The 24,340-nt window shown below is 35.2% G+C and overlaps 2 long non-coding RNA genes across 4 annotated transcripts; both read right to left on the bottom strand.

Annotated features, from left to right (window-relative positions):
- Positions 1-10,588: 10,588 nt before the first annotated feature.
- On the bottom strand, positions 10,589-14,778 carry LOC112765587 (uncharacterized). 2 transcript variants are annotated; one of them, XR_011875295.1, is made up of 4 exons: positions 13,896-14,778; positions 13,543-13,813; positions 13,320-13,463; positions 10,589-10,825 (listed from the first exon to the last, which is right to left on the bottom strand). It is a non-coding gene; the product is annotated as an uncharacterized lncRNA (long non-coding RNA). The 2 variants fall into 2 exon arrangements; XR_011875294.1 differs by having other exon boundaries at positions 13,320-13,813.
- A 3,464-nt stretch (positions 14,779-18,242) lies between these two features.
- Positions 18,243-22,504, bottom strand: LOC112765618 (uncharacterized). Of its 2 annotated transcripts, XR_011874787.1 has the most exons (4): positions 21,550-22,504; positions 21,197-21,467; positions 20,974-21,117; positions 18,243-18,479 (listed from the first exon to the last, which is right to left on the bottom strand). It is a non-coding gene; the product is annotated as an uncharacterized lncRNA (long non-coding RNA). The 2 variants fall into 2 exon arrangements; XR_011874786.1 differs by having other exon boundaries at positions 20,974-21,467.
- Between the last annotated feature and the right edge of the window lie 1,836 nt (positions 22,505-24,340).

Genomic DNA, 24,340 nt, shown 5'->3' with positions numbered 1-24,340 from the left:
TTGTTCTACTTTCAAGACAGATACAATTTTCTTTCACTGTATTTTCTAACTCGGCAGGTCAAGAACTAATCCTCTACAGATTGAAGCTCTGTTTATTATGGGTTTGCCGCTAGCCAATGAGTTGTTACATACATAAAGCGGGATTCGAAACTCTAATACTTACTTAGGTAGAGATGAGTGAGATGACCACTCAACTAATCCAAAACAGTTAAGACAAATACTAATTATTTTTAATATTTTTAACATTAAAAATAGTTAAACTTTTATTTTAGTTATAATTTTATAAAATATTTATAGTAATAATTATTATATATTTTTTTTTATTTAATCTCTTTTAATAAAAAATTTATATTTTAATTAATTATCCCATACAATATATGAAAATATACATTAGTAATTTTTAAAAATTTGGGATTTTAGAGGTAGCTTCAGATAGTCACTCATTTTTAAATGAAAACATATTCATTATATCATAGGATAAGCGATTTATTTTCTAGAATAATTATGCTAACGAAGTTATATGAAAAATTTGTTTTTTAATGGTGTTTCTTAAAACAAAAAAATAGGACACAGTATGTAATCTTCTAAGAATACATTATTAGTTTATATGATTATTAGTTTGAATTTGTTTACGAGGTATTTGAGTAATGTACTAATGTCTATTGGGTTATGTTTGACGAAACACTTTTTTTTCCCTTCTTTTTAGTTGTACATCAAATAAATAACACTATTTTTCCCTTCTTTTTAATTGTACATCAAATAAATAGATAAACTAGCGAAGGAATTAGAAGTAAAAGGTATCTTTTCTATTCACTTTTATGGCATTGTGAATAAAAAATGACCATTTACATATGACAAAAACATCCATTAAAAAAATTCCATCACAATTCAAATTCAACAGCAGAAGAAATATTGTGATTTTCACATTAAAGATGTATTTGAAAGGTTTGCGTGATTATAAGAAATACCGTAAACAACATGTCTCAGAAAATTGCATATTTAATATGTAAATTGGTTTAGACCGGTATAATGCATGGTCATGTTTGTGAATCATGAATTATATATAAGTGGGTGTAAATTCTTTTATGTATATTTTTTCTCGGAAAAAAATCATAAACATTTTTTACTTATAAACATATAATTTGCAATGACTTATAGGAACTCCTTCAAATAATATGTTTATAATCAATTTTATTTATTTAAAGAGCCTTGATCCTAAAAAAAAATATGTATAAATTTATAGAGTTATATTACATTATGCAAGTTGTCAAAAAAAAAATAATTTTATGATAGTGGTTTTACTTTTAAAGAATAAGAGGCTTTTTATTTCAACTTTAAGTAGAAATTGAATGAAAATTTAGTTGTTTAGAAATAATTTCTTTCCTTTTGTATTGGTATTTGTATTTATTTAATGTTTTTAATGCTCTAATTACTTTGCAGAGAGGTCAATAACCTTTTGGAACAGCTCACATGGAGCATACTATTTAGAGTGGAATAAAGTAAAAGTTAAAAACAATACTAATTTATGATGTGTAAAACTACTTTAAGATAGACCTTGTACGTTGGAATAAATGTAATTTTACAAAATCAATTATCATTAAAAATTATATTGATGTCATATAATTTGTGTTGGAATATTTTTATTGGGATTGAAAACTGAATATTTTTAAATAACGTTAGTTAAAATTATATTTAACTGTAATTTATTAATAAAATATAATTTATATATTTTTTGTATTATTTTTTAAAGTTATCTTTTACAATAAATTGATATATTTAAAAAATAAAAAATAATATAATTTATAATAACACATTTTAAGAATATTTGATGTTCAAGTTTTGTGTGTAAGGGATAACATTAAAATTATATTTTACTTACAGAATTGTTATATATATTTAAGTATTTTTTTATCCAAGTTTATCCAAGTAGGTCCAACACCAACAAAAATCACTCTCATTAAAAGAGGGTAATTTTCTTTCAAATACACACTTCTTCTTTTTTCAAATACGCGCACGTTCTCTTCTTCTTCTTTCAAATTCACGCATATATCCGCCTCTTCCTTCTCATTCTTCTTCTTTGCGCACGCAGATTCTTCTTCTGCTTCTCCTCCTCCTTCTCTTCTTCTTCTTTTTCTTCTTCTCTTCTTTCGTTATCTTTATCACCAACAACACTAACATTTTGCTAATGAATTATTTTTTCAATCGAATTGAATGGAATACAATTGCAAAATTGAATTGAATTGAATTGATAATCTCTAAATTGTAGATACAGGTGCTTTGAATTTGATTTTATATAATGGATAATGTTCCGTTCATTTAGTACTATACAATTATTTCACCTAAATAACGTATTCAGTTCATTATGCAGAAAGTTATTTTGAATTTGATTTTGTATAATGGATAATATTCCGTTCATTTAGTACTATACAATTGTTTCACCTTAATAACATGTTCGATTCATTATGAATTGAATTGAATGAATGGACGCAAGTGTTCTGTATTGAATTGAATTGATAATCTCTAAGTGGAGGAGAAGAAGAAGGAAAGAAGAAAAATATGCGCGTGCAACTTTAAAAGAAGAAGAAGAAGAGGAGAAGAAGGGAACAAGAAGAAGAACCCGCAAGAAGAAGAAGAGAAGAAGGGAAGAAGAAGAAGAAGAACCCGCACAAATTTGAAAGAAGAAGGAAAAAAAATACGAGGAGGAGGAGAAGGAGAAAAAAAGAAAAAAGGAGCGCGTGATTTAAAAAGTTGTTACAACAACTTGGATAGACTTGGATAAAGATTTTGCTTAGATTTAGAGCTTTATTCTTTTACTTATTTACAAGAATATGTCTAAATAACAAAGATCATTCACATTGAATATAAATTTATGACAGTTAAGTATAACGAATTAATGCATAATAATGGTGTCTAATTCATTTAAAAAATTTAAAAAATCAATGAAATGAATTTTAGCAAACAATGTTTTTGTAAATGGTTTTTTAGTCTAAACAAACAAATGAGTTTTTTCTATAGATATTTTATTATGATACAAATTATAAAAGTGTTTGTGATGTGGTATTAATCAGTTTTAAAAGATAGAATTTTAAGATATTATTTTTAAAATAAATAGCAACTACTTTAGGTTGGTAAATAAATAAATAATTAAATTTTATTTAGCTCAGAAAATACTAATGAAATAATAGTAATAAAAATTAACTATTAAATAGACAGAAATTCGAAAGACATGTAAAGATGGAATTGTATCAAAATTATTTATTTTTTACTATTTCACTTTTTTTTTTCTTATAATTAGTGTTTTTGGTTATTAATAATTGTCTTTTTTATAGAATAGAAAAATGATATTTGATCTCATATTTAATTTTTTTTTTTATTTTCATATTTGTATACACGATGATGATAGTGTATATTATTACTATTTTTGTAGACAATATTTTTTGTCTTTTTATTTTTAGATATTATGTAAAAATTCTCTATTAAATAATTAAACAAATAAATAAAATTCACTGTCTTAATAACTGCTATCTTGGTAATAAATTGAATATATTTTTTATTTTATTCAAAATTTTGGTGGTGGAGGACATATTTTAATGAAAGGTAAGATATATTTATAAAGTTATGAGTAATAGATATTTAAAAGACACATATTAAGTGATTAATTTTTATTATTCTTGTTATGTATACATCTTTTATAATAAATAGTATTTTGACGCCAGTATTTTTTTAATAACTATACACGGAATTTTTTCGTTTTGTTAATTAAAAATAATTTAAATATGTGATTAATTAATAATAACTATATTTTATACAGGTATCAAAAGTATTTAGTGTACAAATAATATTTTTTAATGTATTTTATATTTTAATTAATATAATTATTTTTATTTTTATTAAAATATTAACCACTTTTAAAATGATACACTATATTAAATTCAAATGTTATTTAGATAGTATTTATTGTTTCTGTGATTAGAATATAAATTAATTTTTATCAAAGTTTTAATTTTTTTGGACTGTATAATAGTATCACTATAAAAAAAATTCTTATTCAGCCACATTTTTTTTAAGCTACATTTAAAAAGTGTAGTCTATTTTTAGAATAGGCTACGCTTTTCTCCGTGTTTCTTTTTTGTAGGAGAATAAAAAACACAGTTGTAGCATCATTTAAAAAATATCTCCTTAAATATTATAAATATCACTTATAAAACGTAGCCTTATCTTAAGAGCTTTAGCTTCATTTTTTATATAAAAAAAAAACACTTTTAAAACGTAGCCTATTTGTCTTGTTTCAGGTGCACTTTAAACATGTCCCCTAATATAAAAATACCAAATAAACACTCGGTAAAAATTTTCCCCCTCTTCGTATCCATTCAGCCTCACTCACGCACTCTCATCCTCCCTCAACTCACACACACGAAAGAGAAGAAATCAGAAAGGAGGAGCACAGGAAGAAGAAGAGAAGAGGAGAGGAGAGGGGAAGGAAGGAAAGAAAGGACGAGGAGATAAGAAGGGGGTGCTCGGTCGCCGCTGAAACTCCACCGCCACTGCTAGGGCTTGTTGCCTTCGTTGTTCTGCCACCGTCGGGCTGCTGTTCCGCCGCCAAGGAGCTCGAAGGGAGTACCCCGTGTCACCAGGTAACCATTCTCTGTTCTGTATCCTCTCTTTCTCGCTCTCACTTTTCAGTTCGAAGGTGCGTATGATTTTGATAGTGATGATGAACTGCAATGGCTAATTGAGATAGAGAAGGTATGTACTAGTTTTCAATTGGTTATGTGAATTTTTGGGGGTTTTGGGATCTAATTTTAGGTTTTCTAATCTTCTGATTAGTTGTTGTTGTTCTTATATTGTTCTATATTTTTATTATCATAATTTTGGCGTCAAGCAAAGGATAGATTAAATGGACTTTTTATCTTATTTTCACAAATAATAAAGGGGTCTACTCTGCTCTCTAATTGATCTCACTGTAGTTGATTGGTGTCATTTCATGCCACAAGCAGAACTAGATCGCTATTTGAAAGCTTCACAAATTAGGGAGAGAGCAGTTGACAAGATTAATAATGTTATTGGAACATATGAATCAATTGTTTGTACCTTATATTTCTTCAGGGTTTTATTGTTTGTTCATTTCTCTTAGTATATAGCTTTAATCTATTGTGCTTTATTGATTATAATAATCCTTTTTTCCTTTTAATTTGTGTAGTTCCCATTTCTTCCAGATACAACGATTTGATGCTCAGAATATTTTCCAAACACCCAGATTTGTTCCCTGAAGAGGTGAGTATCATTCCCGGGAAGAAATCAAACTTTTAAAGAAAGTATTGATGTTTCAGAGTAAGTGGTATTCTCTTTCTCCTTCACCATTGAATCAAAATTCTTATTTCTTAATTAATTGGTGGATTTCTTATTGCGTGTGATGATGGTATTAGGGGTAGTGCTAATTTTGCTACCTCCTTCTTCAAATGTCAATGCAGTTTGAGCATTTTGATGATTTCACTATAGCTTCTTCATGGGAAAGGTTTGTTTATTTTTTTAGCCCTCTTTGTTCAAATTTTCATGAAATCTCAATTACAAGAACACTTTATAGCATTACTGTAAGAGAAATGGTTCTTTGTGTTGAAATGATGCTACTCTACTATGATGATAACATTATTCTTTTATGTTACTTAATAATTTTATTTTGTAGGTTCATTTCTAAAATTGAGGCAATTTGTCGTCTCTAGATGGCTGATGGTCCTAAAAATTTATTGGTATGCTTGTTTAATTTCAAGTTTCGGGATTTGAATTTAAGAAATAACTTTCTTTTTAAATAAATTATATGTTTGATTTGGATTATCTCGGGTAAATACAGTTTGTTTAGTTGCTGCTAGTATGAATATTGAAATCTTTAATAGCAGTTCTAAGATATTATCAGTTTAGTATACCAAGTGTGTTTTCCTATTCTTTACATTTCTACTAATGGAATTTTGTTGTTTTTTTTATTCTAGAAAAAAGGTGCAATTCCCTTGGAGAATTTCAAAAACCCATACAAGATAAAATCTGAACTGCAGTATGATGTGAAAAGTTATTGCATATATGGAGTACTATTTTGAAACCAAAACTGGTGCTAATTTTTACTATTTTTTTTGTTTGCAAATGTTTGGTTGGTTTTGAGGACTTGTTTTTGTTTATTTGTTTTGCCTTCTGGGTGATGCAGGCAAATCTTTTGACTGGAATTGTACTTTTCATGATCTGCAGTTATGTTTTGGTGTAAAAGAATTTTTGGTATGGTTTAACACTATATCTAATTTTTTATTGAAAGATTAATGTCTTGTATATCACTAGCTCATTGCTCCTCAAAGTGCAAGTGGTGTAGTTCTTGATGCACCAGAGGCTAGCAGGCTATTAAGTGCTGTTGCAATTGCTATGTCAAATAGTTTAAGAGACTATGGTGGGTTTCTTTCCTCTCTAATTGCTCAAGATCTCTTCATTTGTCCATCTTAAATGAAGTGATCTGACTTTTTAACTTGCTTCTAACTTTATACCCATGTCAAATGGGAAGTAGCCCAGTATTTCTTTCTACACTCCATGTGATGGAATCTATCTTTTTAGCTAGAACGAGTTCTTACGGATTTTGTGCTGGAGTTGTAGATTTTCTGTTCTTGGTATTAGATTTCTTTGTTTTCTCTTTCCAAATAGGATATTGTGCAAAGCTTATTTTTGGTTTTATAATGTAACTGTTTAGGATGCTAGTTTCAATCGTAATAATTCCAGTGAAGTTTCTTCTCCAGTTGTTGGGTACCTTCCAGGTTATATGGACTATCAAGTAGAAATGAGACCACGGATCCCTAATTTTGTTTGTATCATTGCTGCAGGCCATGCAATTGCTACAGCTGCAATTGTCTTCCCTCCATCAATCAAAATGGAGGAGGAGGAGCTGTTTCAGTTGCTCTTGTCCTCAATCAAAATGCTGGCAAGGTAGAGACGACTTCGGAATTGGTGCATTCTCCCAAAATCCTGCACTTGTTCTTGCCCCAGTTGTCCAAGGTACGCCCTTGTTACTGTTGTTCAAAGTTCTTTTGGAGAAGTGCTTTCTGCTATTTCTGTTGTTAGTATTTCAAATGATATTATATTACTTGCTCAATTTGCAATTCTGATATAGTTAGAGTATAAATAATTATGATTGCTAAAATTTAGTGCTCATTTATTTTAATGTCTTTGTCAAGTTTGTCAATGTTGCTGATTAGTATCTGTCTTTTGCTTCACTCCTTATCATGCTTTCAAATTAAGGAATCAAGTTGCATAGGCTTCTATTTTATTTTCTCTATTTTCAGTTTCTATTTGGCGCAAAAGTGCATGGTGTTGCTCTGTATTTGTACAAATTTTGTTTTTTACAATTGATTTTACACTGCCAAGTACCTAGAATTTATAACTTTGATTTAAGAACCCCTGTGGTTTGGTACAAAATGGCGCATTTCTTTATGCTAAGTGTCTTTTTATTGTTTTCAGATAAATAGCAATGAGTATATTTGGTAGAAGGCTAATGCTAGAGAGACAAAGGAAGAACTAATTGATAGAGGGCCTAAGTTCCTGGACTAGTATATTTCTGTTCACAAAAATCTTTGTTGCTAATTGTTTACAATTATATAAAGAGCAGTGTATTATAGATGTGCTAAAGGATAACTCTATTCATTTTGTAGAAGCTAATTTAATTTTACTTATCTTCTTTTTATTTTAATGTGAGATGTATGAATATTCAAAATTATGATCATTCTAATACTTTTGGTTCATTATAAATATATTTGTTTAAGGATAATTTTTATTATTTGAAGAATATTATATAGTATTATTGTGTACTTATTTTTATTTTATAATATTTGACTAATTTAATTTAAAATGCAAGATTATATATATAATCATATTACTAAATATTAGGTTATAAAATATATATATATATATATATGCAGAAAATTAAAAAAAAAAGAGGGATCTAGGGCTACACTTATAAACGGTAGCCATGGTATACAATGTGGCTACGCTATACAATGTGGCTATGCTATACAATGTGGCTACGCTTTACAGGTGATGCAGTAGCGCTGAAAAGCGTAGCCTATTCTGGTAAAAATGGAAGCTGAAAAGCGTAGCTTTTGGTCCTGGACAGCATCACTTGAAAGCCCACCCTATTCCCAAACGCCAAAAGCGTAGCCCTTGGTGCAGAAAAGCGTAGCCTTTGAGAATAGGCAACGGCCGAATAGGAATCACCCCAAAAAGCGTAGTCGTAGCCCAGAAAGCGTAGCCATAGCCTAAGGCAACATTTTTTTTCACTTTTGGCTATACTTTTCAAGTGTACCTGAATGGGTGTTTTTCTTGTATTACACACTAGAGCAACATTTTTTTTGTGTGTCTAAACAATAAAGGAAAACACAAAGCAAATACCTATCCTAAATCAGACATAATGATTTGTTGAAGGGCTTCATGAGGGTCCGACCAAATAACATGATTGGGATTACTTCTAACTCCATATCTAGCCATCCAATCTATAGCTTTATTTTCTTCCCTACATATCCAGTCAAATTGCACGTACCAGGGTTTTGATAACAACTCCTAAATCTTGTTAACTAAGTTAATAACTTCATATTTACACCCACTAGGAGAGTTATGCAAAAGATAAAAAAAAACAATCCGTTTTATATACTATGTCTTTCAATCTGCAATCCCAAGCTAAAACAAGACCCCTTGAAACTGCAAAAAGCTCGCATCGGATGATGGATCAGAGAGGAGAGCTACCAGAACAACCCGCAATCCAACCCCTATTAAAATTTCTAATAAGAGAACCAAATCCAGCCAAGCTCAAATCAGTACACAAACAAGCATCACAAGTAACTTTAAAGCTATTACCTATAGGAGGTTCCTAGACAAACGGTTCCTGAAAGTGCTAAAAAAAGTACACATATTCATATATAACATTAGACCCATAACCGTGCTTCTGATGAGAGCAACCACCTTGTGATCTGTCCAATGATTTTCAGCATTGAAAATGTCATCGCACCTATGCCTCTACAACCACCACACTCCGGCCCCTAAAAGAGCCTCCTTACCAGACATGACCTTCCGAAAACCGGCTTTCATAGAGAAGCCTTCAACCGAATCAATAACCCGAGGATTTGGCATCTGCCAAATAACTCTGGAATATACACAATCTCTAAGGCAATATTCTACTATATTTGGAGCCGAATTTCATTTCTGGCACATAACGATACTAGCTAGATGCCGCCTAAAGCGGAAGACCTTCGTCGAGAGAGCGTTATGAACAAACCACACAGTCAATTTGATCTTTTCCGGAAAATTCAAGTACCAAAGTCAGTTCCAGTTGCTATTTTTATTCTAATTCAATCTATTCTTTAATAATCAACAATAATCCTCTCTTACAATATACCTTTTTGTCCCTGCAGGCTACCAACTCCATCCCGTTCCATGTCAACCAAAGTCAGATAGTGCAGACAGGGAATGAAATGCTTGACCTCAAGAGGAATTGTCGACGCAAGTTTCTCCACCTCCCAAGATCCATCGTGCCATAAATCTGCCACTACAAAATCAGATTTAGATATGTGAATATAGGGAACAAGAGCACAAAATCTTCCAAAAGGAGTCCACTCATCATACTACATAGATTACTGCACATCCCCAATATTCTATCTAAACCCATCCTTGAGAGCATCAAATGCTTTGAGAATGTTCCTCCAATTGGCTGAAGTGTTCTGACTATTGTTGTTGCTAAGAAAAGTTAAATTCCGAAAATATTTATGCATCATAACCTGAACCCAGAACTTATCTCTATTATTGAATCAATCCCAAAACAATTTACCAAGAAGCACCATGTTAGCTGAGTAGGTATCCCTAACACCCAAACCACCTACCCTTTTAGGAGTTATAGCAACATCCCACTTAACCAACAACAACCATCTCCCGTTAGTTTGGCCTCTCTATAAAAATTGTCGCATCAAAGAATCTATCTTTTCACAAGCATACTTTGGAAGAAGAGCAATCTGCATGTTGTAAACCGGAATAGAAGTCATTACCAATTTAACTAAACAAAGTCTTCCTGTCTTATTCAGCAAACACCCCTCCCAACTATCAAGATTCTTCTTAATATTTTCAATAACATATTGAGCCGTCCTCCTGGAATACCTTTCATGCCCAATATTCACCCCTAGATATCTTCTCAAGTCCTGACAAAAGCGGATAGTAGAAACTCCCGAGAGCACCTATTTTCTTCTCTCAAAAATATTCTTTGAGCATTGAACCTTTGATTTACTAAGGTTCACCTTCAATCCTGATACTTTGGAAAATAACTCCATAGTCCGCATAACCTCCCCTACTTAAGCTTTCGTAGTTTTATAGAAAAGGAGGAAATCATCAGCAAACATCAAATGGGAGATTCTAGGGCCATACCTGAAGACTGACAGAGGTATCTGTAACACCCTAACTACCAAAGCTCACGCTTCCGGCTGCGCGACTCTGATAGGTCGGACATTACGACGACACTTATCTTATTTAATACTAAAATATGAGCCTGTTTGAAACTTTAAACCGCAATACCGCTCCCAAAAACTTTCATCCGATAACATACGTCCATAAATACCATACAACTTACAAAACTCATAAAGAGTACATCCATATATATACATAAATATATATAAATAATATTACAAACATAATACAATACAATTCCTATCCCTCTTACAGATTATATCGAGATAAAGGCGAGGGTACAATAAACCATAACTAAAACAATACAGAGTTCTCAACAACAACTAAATAAACTCTTCGTAACTTCTGCGCCCATATCCTGAAAGGGGAAAAATGTAGGGGGGTGAGAACATCATCCTCGAAAGGGTTCTCAGTAGAGGGTTTTTGAGAATTACTGTAATAGGATACATGAAGATAAACCGTACCAGTGATTAATAACCTTCTTATGCCTCTTTTCAAAAACACGGTTTTCAATAAAAGTAAAGTCAAAAATCTTTACTGAAAGAGGAACCATTCAATTCTCAAAACTCAAAAGCCTTTCAAAACGGTTTATCTATGCGGAACCAAAATAGCCTTTCATAATTTTATTCCAAACCAGAAACACAAAACCGAAATCAACCATCAGTTCATCTCTTTCCAACCACGGCCCTAGGCCCAAACAATCCAACCAACAACCAGTCACCACAAATCCAACAGAGTCCCAGATGCAAACACAGATAGGAAGTTCAAGCACAAACAAACAGTTATTACAAGTAGAACAGTTAGCAATTAATCACATAGGCAAACCAAGTATAATATGCACACCCAACCAATGTCACACAAATGCATATGATGCATGCCTGTCCCTAGTGGCTGATGATATCATCTGTCGGTTATAGAGCCAACTCGACAAGTCCTGGTAGCTAACCATTGGACTGTCCCTCTGTCGTGCATCCCCAACTCGAGTTATACTCATTATAAACTTGATCATAATCATGATCCATATCCATCACCCTCACTGGTGAATATTTATCCATCACCATCACTGGTGAATATTTATGGGGGCGAGCTCATCCGGGCCTTTCACAGTGCCCGGCCACACTTACGACATAGGGTCAACAGAGTATCAAGTCTCGACCTGGAGCACGTGGTGGCTAGTCACTGCTACTACCCAGGGAAACTCGTATCTCAGATAGTGGAAGTGCAACATTCACATTTATCAATGATTCAGCATAAACATGCATTCAATCTCATCCATGGATCAACATCCATCTCAGCCATCCGGCTCACGGTTCAGTCCAGAACCAGCCAATATTCATATCATACACAGCCATTCCGGCTCACAACAAAACAGCACTTCCACCATTCAACATCATTAAATTCATAAAGTCAGCATTTAAGCCATAAATCATTTTCTCAATTCATTTCACTTTGAAATCGAGTTTCAACTCTTTTCAGCCTTGGCTTTAAAGATCTCATTTCTCAAATCATCTCAGGCTCATAAGCCACTTTTACTCAAGGTAAATTCCCCTTTGAAAACAATGCCACTCTCGGCATCCTCTTTCCAAACTTCCATAACCATGGCAAGTTAAAGATTTATTTTGAAACATTCAAAATCATCCATTCAACAATGGGATTTTATAACAAAGTTTCTCGGCAGAGTCCCAAGTCTTTAGGGGAGAATAACATAACTCATTTTGCCAAGTTCATTTAAATTCATTAAAAACCTTGGCTTTCTGATTTGAGTAATAAAATAGAATCTAAGCCAAACCGAGTCACATAATCATTTACTTCTTTCAAAGGCTTTTCCTTTTACTTAAACAAAAACCAGCTTCAACCCCATGAGGGATTCTAAAGCATTTCAACTGCTCAGAAACTGTTTTAGTCTTGCTAAAATTCAAAACTCGAGGAGTACTTAAACCTTTCCGAAAACACTTTAAAATGAGACTTTTCAATAGACACTCGGGTCCTTTCAAAACCATTGAAACTTCTTTAATTGAAAACCCCAAGTCAAATTCGAAGGCATAAACCTTTTTCACATTCCAACGGCCTTAAGGCATAAGTTTTGTTTAAATAAATTGTTCACAAAGGAAATGTAATACCTTTCTTGAGAAACAAGACTAAATCACAGTTTCCTTTTTAATAACTCATTTCAAAGGCATGAATCATCCTTTTCTTGATAATTCAAATAGAATAGTAGAAGTCTTTAACTCATCATTATTTCAGACAATATTTCAATAAAGACTCGGATTTTATAAAAATTTCGACAGCATCTCCCCTAAAACTTGGACTTTTGCCACCCGGTTCGGGTCCCCACTAAACCGTTTCTCATTTCTTTTCAACAGCTCAAAACCAGAAATCAATTCAAAGCAAGCTAAATCCAACAGTCGCCTCAGTGGCATATCTCAAGAAAACCATTTCAAAATCAACTCAATATCAACCGATTTAACTCATTTCCAAAGCTTTAAAGAATCGGTTCAGCAATAAATCATTTATCAAAACCAAATCAATTAAAGCAACCCATGCTGAATTTTAAGAGTATTCTATCTTTCACATCATCAAAATAATTGACTCAATTCAAACCAATCCTCAACGGATTAAACTCATATTTCAAATCTTTAAAGAATCAACTTGAAAAGCATTCTGTTTCACAAAACCACACAACAATCTGTTCATCAAAACCAAATAATAATCCATTCAAACATATAATTACATTCATCTAGGATAATCAACATCACATAAGGCTTATACAATCACCAAATACATTATCTCATATCAGTATCCATATGTAATAATTCCGACATATAAAATATAGATTTGGAAAGCGCCCCTACCTCAAAACGCAATTCCATAACCCAAACGTCTCTCAGAGCCCTTTTCGCCTCAGCTCGAAATCACAATCAAAATCCCGACTCCGCCTGTTTCTTCTCAATATAAGAAACAGCCTCAGCGCCACGTATAAGCTCAGCTACTACTTCCTAACACATCAATATCGCGGAAATCTTAAAACTCATGACTGAAAACAAATGGCGAGGACTTTCGAGATAAAACACTTACTGAAATAAAAGGAATGACACAGCAGCCTCCGCAACACTTATGGACACGAAAATCACCGGAACTCAAACCTACATTACCAAGCCTCAAGGTCTTTAGCCAAACATAACCGAACGCTAAGGCAGGGGTTTTCGAAACGCGAACTACTTACTATACTAACAAGCGAAGTAGCTACGACTTCGAATTGCCCCGACAAAAGATCCGTGAGCAGCCAGAAGCTCCGGTGGCCCAACAGCAGCTTTAAATTCCGACGAGTAAATACCGGGACTTAACCCTGTGTAACCAACGTCTCAGAATTTCTAACGGATTATAACAGAGTACTCAATTGAAGGGGTTTCGGAAGCAAAGATGCTTACCAAGAAAGACTGGTTCTGGCGGCCACGATACTGCTCCCGGCAACCAAAGGCGCGGCGGCCATGACAACAACGGCAACTGAGCCCCAACGGTGGCAGGAACCCCTCCTACTTAGCCATTTTGGTCTCCTTCTCCCCAGCAGCAACAAGGCAGTGGCGGAGCCTTCACAGCGGCGGCGGCAGCTCAGCAACAGCAAAGGGGTGGCTGAACCTCTTACCACCATCGTGACTCATCTTCCACACAACCTCCTTCTCTCTTCTGGAAGCTCGACGGCGGCAGCATTCTGACGCAACGGCGACAGTGCACAGCGGCACGGCTCCGCGCGGTGGTCCGTGCTCCTCCTCGCGTGACCTTCGCTCCTTCTCGCGCTCCCTTCGCGCACGAGCTCTCCCTCTTGTCGTCGCGATTCTCTTCAGGTGACGGAACGAGGTGATGGATGGCAGAACCATGACTGGGCAGGGACGACGACACGACTTTGGCGGCGACGCTCCTCGCGGTTCTGGTGACAGGGAGGACGGCGTCTCCCTCCCCTCTAAGCCCTTCGTCTCTCAAACCTCCCTTTCAGCTCCTCTTCTTTCTCATTGCGGCGTTGCTGCTGCTCCTGATTGTGTTGCGTTTGTGTGAATGGAAGGAGGAAGGGAAACAGGTTGAGTGCGGCGGCTGGGTTGGGAAGGATTAGGGTTTCATGCCTGTGAGTTTGCTGAGGGTGAAAGGGGGAGGAGTCTGCTGCTGCGGCTGTGGGTGTGTTTGCGCAGCAAAGAGAATGAATGAGTGGCTGGTGGCTGCGCAGCGTGAGGAGAGGGGTTTGGGGAATGGTGTATCCAAATTAGGGTTAGGGACATTTTAGTAATTTCGAATAAAAATAGGGATATTATAGTAATTAGAAATAAATTCTAATCCATTAATAATAATGTATAAAAATACTATTTGCTCATCAATTTCATAAATTATTTTCAATAAAATGTCCCCACCAAATAATTAGAAATAATATACTTATTTTCTTCATTTTCCAAAATAGTAATATCAATATTCTAAAATATTAATTATTTAGTCTAAAATCATATAAAAATCCTTTTTATTTCACAACTACCAACTATATGATTTAAATATAGAAAATAATCCAATAAATCATAACTTGTCTCAAATTCAATAAATCACACTTGCCTTAATTATCTTTAATAAAATGATTTCCGAAATTAAGGCTATAAATAACTATATGATTTGAGACTTGATCACAATAAGACTTTTCAAAAGTTCTGGGTCTTACATCCTACCCAACTTAGAAAAATTTTCGTCCTCGAAAATTGATACAAAACGAAAGAAATCTCATAACAGTTCACCTTTGAACACATTTAAGAAAGAAGCAAAAATATCTCAAAATATAATCATATATACGATTTTCAAATACTTTGATTGTCATAAGCATAAGGATGTAAAGGTAGGAGTGTGATTGCAAAGCAAACGTTACAAGGTAGGCTCAATGCAAAAGATAACATGGGTCAATCATGTGATAGCAGGGCAAAGCATCAAAGGCTATAAAACATGATGGGGTTAAAACGACGTGCTTAACATCCGCACACTAATCTCATATCAACCTCAAAGCTTCAACTTCCCAAGTCCATCAAGCACTTTACAATCCCCATATCCGGTCATAAGCCTAACGACCTGCAAACCCGTTCGCAAGGAACAACACACCCACAACTCTTAACGTTGCATACCTACCATTTCAACTTTCGTATGCACACATCACGTCTTAAAGAACTAACGCATCGCGTTACTATATCTACAGATCGCACGTGATATCAAAACAATTCTCGAGTCTACTCAGAAGGATACAAGATTTAGAACGGAGAAACAATATCAAGGATAATGCTCATAGATTTAAGAGAATGTATCCAATTCCCAGATAAACAAAGACGCTCAAGCAATGAAGTTTGCTAGAAATAAATCAATTGACAACTTCAAAAATAACCCTTGGATCAAGAAAATTCAACAGGACAAATAAGAAGAAAGTCAACGCATTAGCTTGATACCAATTCAAGCTGAGCCAAAGAAGTATGAGATTTACAGAAAAGAATATCTCAAACCCAAGACAAAACTCACAGAACTTAAGAGCATAATTAAAAGTACTTCCGAATACATTGTTCATAAAGGAACTAAAACTTGCGGAAAAACCACTTTACAGTCTAAAAGAAAAGGTATGTAACAACATCCTTCAAGAGAGTAACAAAAGCATAATCGTGACTTTGCTTTAATACAGTTTCATGTTGAAGTAGATCATGTAAAGTTTTAAAAACATAATGCACACAAGTTTGGCTAAGAGCTAAAATATTTCCTCAAATATTTTAGAAAGATAATTAGGTGCACAACTTAACCAAAAGTAATTCATAAAACTCGGGGGAGAAATCAAATGCTTGTTCAAAAGTTCTCAAAGTTCATATTCAAACAAGCGTGGATAACATTCATAGCAAGGGCAAAAGAGGAAGTTAAACTCTTTTTAGAAGAGGAACTCCGAGATAAAAATTTGCTTACAATTTGGTAAAGGAAATAAGTGGTGCATTAGAGCAAACCAATTTCCACTAAACGAGGGAGCTTTCTAAAACTTCATTTAAAAGGGCGCATGCCAACTTTAAATTAATTTCGTCAAAATTGGACAATGGTTTTAATCTCAATCAAACAACAGAAAATAAATTCCGTTTAATATTTCGTCAAAGAGAATTCGAAACTTCTTTAAAAGGTTCAAAACAAGACTCCAAAAGTGTTTCTTGAAATCACCATCTCAGAAGAACATTCAAGAAGTTTAAGATGTACTAAAAAGGAGTCAAGCCTTGCAAGAAAGGATCTTAAATCAGGATAGTTCAAATAAGATCCACTAGGCATGAGGCATCAAACCAGCTTTCAATCGATTCAAAAGAATACAAAAGTCATAGGAAAATACAACCCAATTATTAGTAATTTCCCAAGGATAAATCTTTGACTAAAAGCTCTTGTAGAGAAAATGAGAGAATAAACAATGCACTAATTTGAAACGAATCAAACTGACTCACATAAGGATGAGATTCACAAGAGAGGACAAACCAAGATCAATGGTAATGTTCACAAGATGTAAAAGATTAGTTAAAAACAGAATCACGTACGACATTCATAGATGTGAAAAGCTTAAAAAGGAACGAGTCCGTTCATAAGAAGAAAGCTGAGTCCAACATTTTCAAAAGAACAACAATGGCATAAACCAGGTAGTATGCTAAATCCAACTCAATTCAAAATAAGTTAAGTAAAGCTTATCAAACGAAACTCAACCGAGACAAAAATGGTAAATCCTTTCTTTTCAAAATTTTGAAAAATATTCCAAATACATAATCAAATGAAGATGTGCATTGGAACTATAGTAAAATTACTAGAAAGTCAATTTGTATTTAAAGAAAGTGCAGTTCCGCAATTCAGTAAAGGTACAAGCGAGGTATTAGAAATAAATAGTTATTAAACTGTATAAGAAATCTTCAAAGATTCATATATAGATAAGTACATATCTAATCAACAGCAACTTTATAAAAATCTCAAAATTGGCTTTAATTCACTGTCAAATAAGAGGAAAACTGAATCAACAAGTTCTCTAAGAATGAACACGGAACCCGGAGTTAAAAGTCACAGCACATCAAGACAAGTTCAAGACTATATCAAAGAATAATTGAATCAAGAAGAACTCAAACAGAGGAAGACAGATGCATCAAGGATTCCAAACAAGCATATGCAACTGAGGTCAAACAAGAATGCATATGAATAGAGAAATAGAGTGGAAACATCAAATTACTTTTCAAGAGGAGTACCAAACAAGAACTTCAAGTTAGGATATGAAAGAACAGGTCGACTCGAACAGAATTCAAGACACACAACTGAATAGCCTCGAGAAAAAGTTTCTAACGTTCCACCAAAACCCGCGATTCACTTTACTCAAAGCTCGTATTTCATCTATGACAACCCATCAGTGCTTCCATATACATAATTCACTAGTATTAAGCCGGCCAAACTTAATATCAGGAATTATGCAATGCAAGACTAACAGCGTTAATCAATAGACCGTCATGTGCATAAAGCTCTAATTCTCGTCATTCGACAAGACCTATTCCATGACAAATGCTCAGAGCATGCAATTGAAGCATAGTCAGTCCATTCCTCAGGCTCTACAGGAAGAACTGCTCTGATACCATAATGTAACACCCTAACTACCAAAGCTCACGCTTCCGGCTGCGCGACTCTGATAGGTCGGACATTACGACGACACTTATCTTATTTAATACTAAAATATGAGCCTGTTTGAAACTTTAAACCGCAATACCGCTCCCAAAAACTTTCATCCGATAACATACGTCCATAAATACCATACAACTTACAAAACTCATAAAGAGTACATCCATATATATACATAAATATATATAAATAATATTACAAACATAATACAATACAATTCCTATCCCTCTTACAGATTATATCGAGATAAAGGCGAGGGTACAATAAACCATAACTAAAACAATACAGAGTTCTCAACAACAACTAAATAAACTCTTCGTAACTTCTGCGCCCATATCCTGAAAGGGGAAAAATGTAGGGGGGTGAGAACATCATCCTCGAAAGGGTTCTCAGTAGAGGGTTTTTGAGAATTACTGTAATAGGATACATGAAGATAAACCGTACCAGTGATTAATAACCTTCTTATGCCTCTTTTCAAAAACACGGTTTTCAATAAAAGTAAAGTCAAAAATCTTTACTGAAAGAGGAACCATTCAATTCTCAAAACTCAAAAGCCTTTCAAAACAGTTTATCTATGCGGAACCAAAATAGCCTTTCATAATTTTATTCCAAACCAGAAACACAAAACCGAAATCAACCATCAGTTCATCTCTTTCCAACCACGGCCCTAGGCCCAAACAATCCAACCAACAACCAGTCACCACAAATCCAACAGAGTCCCAGATGCAAACACAGATAGGAAGTTCAAGCACAAACAAACAGTTATTACAAGTAGAACAGTTAGCAATTAATCACATAGGCAAACCAAGTATAATATGCACACCCAACCAATGTCACACAAATGCATATGATGCATGCCTGTCCCTAGTGGCTGATGATATCATCTGTCGGTTATAGAGCCAACCTGACAAGTCCTGGTAGCTAACCATTGGACTGTCCCTCTGTCGTGCATCCCCAACTCGAGTTATACTCATTATAAACTTGATCATAATCATGATCCATATCCATCACCCTCACTGGTGAATATTTATCCATCACCATCACTGGTGAATATTTATGGGGGCGAGCTCATCCGGGCCTTTCACAGTGCCCGGCCACACTTACGACATAGGGTCAACAGAGTATCAAGTCTCGACCTGGAGCACGTGGTGGCTAGTCACTGCTACTACCCAGGGAAACTCGTATCTCAGATAGTGGAAGTGCAACATTCACATTTATCAATGATTCAGCATAAACATGCATTCAATCTCATCCATGGATCAACATCCATCTCAGCCATCCGGCTCACGGTTCAGTCCAGAACCAGCCAATATTCATATCATACACAGCCATTCCGGCTCACAACAAAACAGCACTTCCACCATTCAACATCATTAAATTCATAAAGTCAGCATTTAAGCCATAAATCATTTTCTCAATTCATTTCACTTTGAAATCGAGTTTCAACTCTTTTCAGCCTTGGCTTTAAAGATCTCATTTCTCAAATCATCTCAGGCTCATAAGCCACTTTTACTCAAGGTAAATTCCCCTTTGAAAACAATGCCACTCTCGGCATCCTCTTTCCAAACTTCCATAACCATGGCAAGTTAAAGATTTATTTTGAAACATTCAAAATCATCCATTCAACAATGGGATTTTATAACAAAGTTTCTCGGCAGAGTCCCAAGTCTTTAGGGGAGAATAACATAACTCATTTTGCCAAGTTCATTTAAATTCATTAAAAACCTTGGCTTTCTGATTTGAGTAATAAAATAGAATCTAAGCCAAACCGAGTCACATAATCATTTACTTCTTTCAAAGGCTTTTCCTTTTACTTAAACAAAAACCAGCTTCAACCCCATGAGGGATTCTAAAGCATTTCAACTGCTCAGAAACTGTTTTAGTCTTGCTAAAATTCAAAACTCGAGGAGTACTTAAACCTTTCCGAAAACACTTTAAAATGAGACTTTTCAATAGACACTCGGGTCCTTTCAAAACCATTGAAACTTCTTTAATTGAAAACCCCAAGTCAAATTCGAAGGCATAAACCTTTTTCACATTCCAACGGCCTTAAGGCATAAGTTTTGTTTAAATAAATTGTTCACAAAGGAAATGTAATACCTTTCTTGAGAAACAAGACTAAATCACAGTTTCCTTTTTAATAACTCATTTCAAAGGCATGAATCATCCTTTTCTTGATAATTCAAATAGAATAGTAGAAGTCTTTAACTCATCATTATTTCAGACAATATTTCAATAAAGACTCGGATTTTATAAAAATTTCGACAGCATCTCCCCTAAAACTTGGACTTTTGCCACCCGGTTCGGGTCCCCACTAAACCGTTTCTCATTTCTTTTCAACAGCTCAAAACCAGAAATCAATTCAAAGCAAGCTAAATCCAACAGTCGCCTCAGTGGCATATCTCAAGAAAACCATTTCAAAATCAACTCAATATCAACCGATTTAACTCATTTCCAAAGCTTTAAAGAATCGGTTCAGCAATAAATCATTTATCAAAACCAAATCAATTAAAGCAACCCATGCTGAATTTTAAGAGTATTCTATCTTTCACATCATCAAAATAATTGACTCAATTCAAACCAATCCTCAACGGATTAAACTCATATTTCAAATCTTTAAAGAATCAACTTGAAAAGCATTCTGTTTCACAAAACCACACAACAATCTGTTCATCAAAACCAAATAATAATCCATTCAAACATATAATTACATTCATCTAGGATAATCAACATCACATAAGGCTTATACAATCACCAAATACATTATCTCATATCAGTATCCATATGTAATAATTCCGACATATAAAATATAGATTTGGAAAGCGCCCCTACCTCAAAACGCAATTCCATAACCCAAACGTCTCTCAGAGCCCTTTTCGCCTCAGCTCGAAATCACAATCAAAATCCCGACTCCGCCTGTTTCTTCTCAATATAAGAAACAGCCTCAGCGCCACGTATAAGCTCAGCTACTACTTCCTAACACATCAATATCGCGGAAATCTTAAAACTCATGACTGAAAACAAATGGCGAGGACTTTCGAGATAAAACACTTACTGAAATAAAAGGAATGACACAGCAGCCTCCGCAACACTTATGGACACGAAAATCACCGGAACTCAAACCTACATTACCAAGCCTCAAGGTCTTTAGCCAAACATAACCGAACGCTAAGGCAGGGGTTTTCGAAACGCGAACTACTTACTATACTAACAAGCGAAGTAGCTACGACTTCGAATTGCCCCGACAAAAGATCCGTGAGCAGCCAGAAGCTCCGGTGGCCCAACAGCAGCTTTAAATTCCGACGAGTAAATACCGGGACTTAACCCTGTGTAACCAACGTCTCAGAATTTCTAACGGATTATAACAGAGTACTCAATTGAAGGGGTTTCGGAAGCAAAGATGCTTACCAAGAAAGACTGGTTCTGGCGGCCACGATACTGCTCCCGGCAACCAAAGGCGCGGCGGCCATGACAACAACGGCAACTGAGCCCCAACGGTGGCAGGAACCCCTCCTACTTAGCCATTTTGGTCTCCTTCTCCCCAGCAGCAACAAGGCAGTGGCGGAGCCTTCACAGCGGCGGCGGCAGCTCAGCAACAGCAAAGGGGTGGCTGAACCTCTTACCACCATCGTGACTCATCTTCCACACAACCTCCTTCTCTCTTCTGGAAGCTCGACGGCGGCAGCATTCTGACGCAACGGCGACAGTGCACAGCGGCGCGGCTCCGCGCGGTGGTCCGTGCTCCTCCTCGCGTGACCTTCGCTCCTTCTCGCGCTCCCTTCGCGCACGAGCTCTCCCTCTTGTCGTCGCGATTCTCTTCAGGTGACGGAACGAGGTGATGGATGGCAGAACCATGACTGGGCAGGGACGACGACACGACTTTGGCGGCGACGCTCCTCGCGGTTCTGGTGACAGGGAGGACGGCGTCTCCCTCCCCTCTGAGCCCTTCGTCTCTCAAACCTCCCTTTCAGCTCCTCTTCTTTCTCATTGCGGCGTTGCTGCTGCTCCTGATTGTGTTGCGTTTGTGTGAATGGAAGGAGGAAGGGAAACAGGTTGAGTGCGGCGGCTGGGTTGGGAAGGATTAGGGTTTCATGCCTGTGAGTTTGCTGAGGGTGAAAGGGGGAGGAGTCTGCTGCTGCGGCTGTGGGTGTGTTTGCGCAGCAAAGAGAATGAATGAGTGGTTGGTGGCTGCGCAGCGTGAGGAGAGGGGTTTGGGGAATGGTGTATCCAAATTAGGGTTAGGGACATTTTAGTAATTTCGAATAAAAATAGGGATATTATAGTAATTAGAAATAAATTCTAATCCATTAATAATAATGTATAAAAATACTATTTGCTCATCAATTTCATAAATTATTTTCAATAAAATGTCCCCACCAAATAATTAGAAATAATATACTTATTTTCTTCATTTTCCAAAATAGTAATATCAATATTCTAAAATATTAATTATTTAGTCTAAAATCATATAAAAATCCTTTTTATTTCACAACTACCAACTATATGATTTAAATATAGAAAATAATCCAATAAATCATAACTTGTCTCAAATTCAATAAATCACACTTGCCTTAATTATCTTTAATAAAATGATTTCCGAAATTAAGGCTATAAATAACTATATGATTTGAGACTTGATCACAATAAGACTTTTCAAAAGTTCTGGGTCTTACAGTATCCACAACCCTTGAGAAGTGCGATGGACAATAAAACAAGCAAGAGCCTCCATACAAAGCACAAAAAGATATGGGGACATGGGATCCCCTTGCCTCAAACCCCTCTTCGAGTTGAAATTCTGAAGTCTCTCACCATTCCACAAGATAGTCAAGGAAGATGACGTCACACAAGCCATATTAAGATTAATAGTAGCTCTCGGAAAACCAAATCTGACCAATAAAGCTTTAAGGAATCTCCAATCCACCCTGTCATAAGCTTTCTTTAAATCAATCTTGAAAGCCATAGTCCCCTTTCTAGACTTAGTACTTCTCATGAAATGCATAATTTCCTGTGCAACAATGATGTGCTCTGTAATTCTTCTTCCCGAGATAAAATCAACCTAGAGCGAGTTGATGATCTCCGAAAGAAACGGTCTGACCTTGTTCACCAGCACTTTTGTAATCATTTTGTAAAGAACAGTACATAAACTAATGGGATGGAAATCACTTAACGAAGAAGGAGCTTCCACTTTAGGAATTAGAACAATGAATGTGTCAAAAATAGCGGGATTTAAAATCTCACCCTCAAAGGCTCTCTTGGCTAACCCCACACATCATAACTAAGAGAGTCCAAAAATTCTTTATAAAACAGAACTTGAAAACCATCCAGCCTTGGAGCTTTGAAAGAATTCATGGTCATTACAGCTCTTTTCACCTCTTCTAATGCCATCGATTTAACAAATCTTTAACAAGCCTCATTGCTAAGAGATGGGTATGAAAAGTCTCCCATATCATTCATATCAATATTCTCCCTTATAGAAAATAATTTTTGGAAGAAAGAATTTATTTCCTCCTCAAGCACCTGCATCTCAGTGGCCCAGGTTCCATTATCTAACAACAACTTATGAATCTTATTCCTCTTTTGCCTAATAACCGTCTGCAGGTAAAAAAACTTAGTATTCTGTCACCACATCGAACCCACTGCTCTCTAGATTTTTGGTACCACAGAAGCTCTTCTTGAAGAATGATAGAATTTAACTCCTCCTAAATACTTTACTCTTTCACCCTCAACTCCGGATCTTCCCGACTCCAGAGAAATTTGAACATCATTCAGCTGCTTCTCTAATTTTCTCTTTTTAACAAAAACATTTTCAAAAGTTTCTTTATTAAAAGTAAGCGCATTCCTCTGAACCTCGAGCAAACTCCTGACAACACCGATAGCTCCTTTATTCTAAGTTGTATGAACAATATTTTGAAAAAACATATAAGTCATCCAGGCAGCTTGAAATCTAAAGGGAGCCTTCTTAGTTATCCTAGCATTTGTACATTTGATGAGCAAGGGATAGTGATCAGAGTGAAGACGCACCAAAACCTCATTATAAGCCTCAGGAAATAGCAAATGCCACTCCTAATTAATGACAGCTCTATCCAATTTTTTTGCAACTTGTAACCCCCTTCTGACCTTCCTGTACCAAGTGAAACTCCTCCCAATAGCTCCCATATCAAAACAGTCGACAGTTTGCTAGAGTATCTGCAAAAAGCTC

Source organism: Arachis hypogaea, chromosome 17, assembly GCF_003086295.3.
Source record: "Arachis hypogaea cultivar Tifrunner chromosome 17, arahy.Tifrunner.gnm2.J5K5, whole genome shotgun sequence".
Taxonomy (NCBI): domain Eukaryota; kingdom Viridiplantae; phylum Streptophyta; class Magnoliopsida; order Fabales; family Fabaceae; genus Arachis; species Arachis hypogaea.
This window is presented reverse-complemented; position numbering and strand designations above follow the sequence as displayed.